Raw genomic sequence first — 6327 nt, 5'->3', positions numbered from 1 at the left:
AAGTGCAACATAGATATGAAATTGCATTTTGTTTTGTTAGTTTCATTTTATTTGTTTTTGCTCATATGTGTTGTGTGTGGAATGTATGTGTGCTTTAAATATGAGTTACATTGCCTTTAATGTCTACAAAGATACAGAAAACCTAGAAATCCTCTTCCATCTTACAAGGTACTTCATGTTCTGCATCTCAACTATAGCATTCCTGTATTTTCTAATTAATTGATTATTCATTCATTACAGGGTCCCATTTTCATTAGAGCAATGTACTAAATATCAATGACCCCCCAAATTTGTCTGGTGAAATCCTAACACCCTAGGCAATGATATTAGTAGACCAAAGCCCTCACAAACAATATTGGTGTACTTATGACTCCAGGGGGTTTCTTGCCCCTTCACCACATGAAGAAACAATGAAAAAAATTGATGTTAATGAAGAAGGAGACCCTCACCAGATTCTGATTCTGCCAACTTCCCCATGTCCAGAACTATGAGAAATAAACGTGTGTTGTTTATAAGCCATCTAGTTCACGCTATTATATTATAGTAACCTGAACAAACTTAAGAACTAGATATATGTATTGTGAAGAACTTTAAGAATACATCATGTAAATCATTATAAATTTATATTTTGAAACTTTTACATGTTGTGAAATGCAATAAAAATATATTTTTAGAGATTGATCAGCCACCCATATTTTACATGTTAAAGTTTCTCTTCTGTTCTAAAAAGGTATGGCTAAATAAGGAATCCAGTACTGCTATATGTTTATTGCAAAATATAAAACAAAGATTATTATTTGAGATGTTACAAGGGATAGAACATACATGTGCTACAATATATCATTCTCACAAATTTAAGGCATCTACCCAACTTAATCCTAAATGATAGCTCAGAAACCATTGTCCTTATGTGCTGCTTTGATAACATTACTTAACTTCAGAATTGCAGCCTTCAGAAGCATCAGGAAAAATTCACTATTGGATTCCAGTTTTGTTAAATACGCTTGATCACATAAATCTCCGTAAATTACAGATAACTTTACTGCTTCTGCTCTAGCTAATCTATGTGAGACACTGTGCTTGCAAAATTATTTTCTGTCGTTCCTCAGATTTATTGCTCTAAGAACTGACATAAAGTATATTCTGCCTTACCTGTTAGTGAAAGAAAGCTTCATTCATCTCTTCAAAATTACAAATGCATAATTACAAATATACAATCCTTGGTTCTCATAAAGTTATAGGAATCAGTTTCTCAATCAAAACCTATTTAAATGGTCCAATCTTTGGAATTTCTTTTCCAGTCCAGATTGCAACTAGATCACAAAATAACAAAGCAGCAAAATCAGCCTTTTTGTAGCACTTATATTGGGCTTAGTAATAAATATAACTAAAATTTGTTTAGTACTAAATAATACAAAGCAATATAATTTAAGGACTTTTATCGAGAATATTTTCTTTAGTCTTGTAATCTAGTTATTTTGTTTTGTAGCAGAGGAAAATTTTGACCAAAATCTGCACAGCTAAAAAGTATTTCTACAATGAAGAGAGAACCCCAGTTGGAGGGTTAATCAAATTTTTTTTCTTTCCACTATATTAATCTTATTTATCTCTAAACTTTATTTTCCAAGATCAGAAACATATACAGTCTAATTCACATAATTTAATTGTCCTAATTTTTTTATAACTTAAGAAATCAGGGCATGGGTCTAATGGGTTAGGAAAATAAGAAAACAAACTTTCCTTTAATATGTGCTCAATTTCATGCAATGCACAATCTGGATACAAGAAGTTAAAATTGCCAAATTTTCCATGTCACCTTCTGAGGTAGAGATAATTAATCTCATTTTAGAGTTGAATAAACTGAAGCTCAGAAAGGTTAATTGCTTTGCACAAAGTAACAAAGCTAATAAAGAAGAACAAAAATGCAAACATGGGTCTCTCTAATATATAAATCTGCCTCCTTACTCACACATTGATATTTCTCCTGATTAACATCATGTATTAATAATAATAGCTAATCACTGTGTACAGTCTTTTTCCCCCCGAGTTTCCAGTTTTATTCTTCGTAAAGGTACCTTTTCTTATCCTTGATTTTCTGCAATAATTATCACTGGTACACATGCTCTCAATTATGGCATTGGTGTGCTTTAATGTTTTTAAGCATTTTAACCTTGAAAATTTCAAGACACATACAAAATTAAAGAGAATAACTAAACTTCATGCCTACATTAATCAGCTCCTAAAAGAATCAACATTCATGATCAAAATTCCTGTTTAGATTTTACTTCCACACACACCTGTCTCACTCAATTTTTCAGATAAAGTTTGCTTAAATTAAAATGCACAGATATTAAATGAATAATTTTGGTAAATAACTCATGTATAGTCCACATTTCCTACCAAAATATAGACCATTTCCACCACCCCAGAGACTTCATCCTGTGCCTGTTTTGGCAAGGGCTGTCCATCCCTTAAATAACCACAGTTCTGATATTTTTTCACCACCTTTTTTGTTCTAGAACTACATATACATGTAAATCATAAAGTAATTTTTGTGCCCAGATTCTTTGTCTTACCTTAAAATCTGAGTTTTATCCTTGTTGTTGTGTGTAATTTGTTGTGTTCCAGTTTGTGATGTGGGTTTCTGCAGCCTATCAATTCATTACCTAAATCTACCATGTAGCATTTTTCCCATTCTTCCCTTGATTGACATTCAGATTATTTATAGATTGGGGTTGTTATTCATAAAGTTTCTGAGAAAATTTAGATACAAGTCTTTCTGTGGACAAATGTATTTGTTTTTCTTGAAAACAATTTAGATTTCTAGTTCAAATATTTATCTTTGCAAGATTTTTCAGGTGGAAGGTCAAGCCCAGCAGCCCAGAACCACTCACACAGGCCTGTGCAGGACCAGGCTCACAGCAGGCCCAGTCCACCCTTCCTCAATTTGGGCAGACACTCACCAGAGCCTAGCCTCTGGTGCAGGACTGCCCCTTCTGACCAACAAATTACCTAGGGAGGTCAAGCTCAGTGGCCCAGATTCACCCACTCCAACTTGCGCAAGACCCAGATCCAAAATACAGTAGCATTCATTGAGGGACACCAGCAGGGTATAGAAGCCCAACATCAAGGTGAGGTATAGACAATCTGCACAGGTGCTACAAGAATATAGGGAAGAAATTGTAATATCTCAGATACAAACTGCAAGAAGGAAAGATACATTGACAACATGAAAAACCAAAGGAGGAAATTACCCCAAACAAACCAGGGACATTATAATAACAGAACCCATGGACAGCGAAGCTGATGAAATATCAGAGAAGGAGTTCAGAAGGTTTATAATTAAAATGATCTGTGAATTAAAGAATGACCTAAATGAGCAAATACAGGCAAAAATTGATCACTCCAACAATGAGATAAGAGAGCAAATACAGGTAGCAAAAGATTACTTCAAGGGAGAGAGATACTGAAAAAAAAAAAAAAACAACAAAATCAGAAATCCTTGAAGTTAAGGATACAGTACATTAAATAAAAAACTCAATAGAAAGCATAGCCAACAGACTAGATCACTTGGAAGAAAGAATGTCAGATAATGAAGACAAAGTATACAATCTGGGAAATAAAGTTGATCACATAGTGAATATAGTTAGAAACCATGAACAGAACATCCAAGAATCATGGGAAAAGACCAAATGAAGAGTTATTGAAATAAAGGAAGGCACAGAGTTTCAAATCAAATGAATTCACAATATCTTCAATGAGATAATATCAGAAAATTTCCCAAGCATGAAGAACAAATTGGAAAACCAAATACAAGAGGCTTATAGGACACCAAATGTACAAAGTTAACAACAGATCTACACCAAGACACATTATAATGAAAATGCCTAGCATACAGAATAAGGATAGAATCTTAAAAGCCAAAGAGAGAGGAATCATATCACATATAGTGGGAGATCAATTAGTATCTCAGCAAATTTTTCCACCCAGACCCTCAAAGCCAGGAGATCGTGAACAACATATACAAAGCTCCAAAAGAAAATGGATGCCAACCAAGAATCTTATATCCAGCAAAACTAAGCTTTAGATTTGATGATGCAATAAAAACCTTCCATGATAAACAAAAGTTAAAAGAATTTAAAACTAGAAAGCCTGCACTAGAGAACATCCCCAGCAAAATATTCCAAGTAGAAGAAATGAAAAACAATGATGAAAATCAGCAAAGGGAGGGGTTACACTAAAGGAAAATCTAATCCAAGGAGAAACCAAGTCATGTTAAATACCAGAAATAAACAAAAATGCCTGGGAATACAAATAATGTCTCAATAATAACCCTGAATGTTAGTGGCCTAAACTCACCAATCAAAAGACATAGACTAGGAATTAGATTGGGAAAAAGAAAATAAAAAGATCCAACAATATGCTGCCTCCAAGAGATGCATCTCATAGAAAAAGACATCCACAGACTAAAGGTGTAGGGTTGGGAAAAATCAAACCACTCACATGGACTGCAGAAGCAAGCAGGGGTTTCCATCCTCATATCAAATAAAGCAGACTTCAAACTAAAGTCAATATAAAAGGATAAAGAAAGACTAAAGTCAATCAAAAAGGATAAAGAAGGACACTACATACTGCTCAAGGGAACCATAAACCAACAAGACTTAACAATTATAAATATATATGCCCCAAACCAATGGAGCATCTATATTCATCAAACAAACTCTTCTCAAGTTCAAGAGTCAAAGAGACCACAACACAATAATTTTGGGTGACTTTAACACATCTCTTTCATCACTAGATAGATCTTCCAAACACAAGCTGAACAAAGAAACTGTAGAACACAATAATGCAATCAATAACTTAGACTTAACTGACATATATAGAATATTTCATCCTTCAATGAGAGAATACATTTTCTTCTAAACAGCACATGGATCCCTCTCTAAAATAGACTATATAGTATGCCACAAAGCAACTCTTAGCAAATATAAAAAAATAATATGCTACTGAATAAACAATGGGTTACAGAAGACATCAAGGAGGAGATTAAAAAATTTTTAGAGGTGAATGAGAACACGATACAACATATCGAAATCTCTGGGACACTATGAAAGCAGTTCTAAGAGGAAAGTTCACTGCACAGAGTTCATTCCTTAAAAGAAGAAAAAGTCAACAAATAAATGACTTAACATTACATCTCAAAGCCATAGAAAAAGAAAAAAAATCAACACCAAAAGCAGCAGAAGACAGGAAATAATTAAAATCAAAGCTGAAATCAATAAAATTGAAACAAAAGAAACAATTGAAAAAAATTGACAGAACAAAAAGTTGGTTCTTTGAAAAAATAAAATTAATAGACCCTTAGCTATGCTAATAGAGAGAAGAAGAAAGAAAACTCAAATCACTAACATATGTGAAGAAAAAGGAAATATCACAACAGACACTACAGAAATACAGAATATAACAAGAAATTATTTTGAAGATTTGTACTCCAATAAAATAGAAAATATCGAAGGCATTGACAAATTTCTGGAGTCATATAATTTGTCCAAATTGAATCAGGATGATATACACAATTTAAACAGATAAATTTCAAGTGACAAAACAGCAGATGCCATTAAAAGACTACCAACCAAGAAAAGCCCAGGACCGGATAGATACACAGCCAAGTTCTAAAAGAACTTTAAAGGTGATAGTGGAATGTAATGATCATTATTATCCAAAGTACATCTATGAAGACATAAATTGATGTGAATATACTTTGTATACAACCAGAGATGTGAAAAAATGTGCTCTATATGTGTAATAAGAATTGTAATCAACCAAAGAATTGAAATATTGCGCTCCATTTGTGTACAATGAATTGAAATGCATTCTGCTGTCATGTGCAAATAAGTAGAACAAATAAAAATAATATAAGAAATTTAATTTGCTTATTATTCATTCTCTAATTGATTTCATATTTTGATCTTATTCTATAGCTTTAATAAACTTATCTATTCTAGAAATTTTTTGGAGGTTCCAGAGATTATGTCTGTAAATAACCATATCATCAGTAAATATTGAAAGATCCACAGATCCCAAACCCGGAAAGGACCACGCGAGAGAGACACTGGCTGCAAAAAGCAGGAGGCGTTTATTCTCACACAGGCGCCTGCGGGTGCTCAGCGAAACCTCAGCCGGAGCTTCGGTGAACTGGCACACCGGGCTTTGGGGTACAGATCTTTTATAGGGAGCAGGGGGTTAGTTTCTAGCTTAGCCCAGCAACAGCTATTCTATTGGTTCCTCTGAATCCAGCCTCTTGGTCACCCGGGGGGCAAACTTGTT

Source organism: Marmota marmota, unplaced genomic scaffold (genome assembly GCF_001458135.2).
Source record: "Marmota marmota marmota unplaced genomic scaffold, marMar, whole genome shotgun sequence".
Classification (NCBI taxonomy): domain Eukaryota; kingdom Metazoa; phylum Chordata; class Mammalia; order Rodentia; family Sciuridae; genus Marmota; species Marmota marmota.
The sequence above is the reverse complement of the archived record's forward strand: the minus strand, read 5'-3'. Positions refer to the sequence as shown.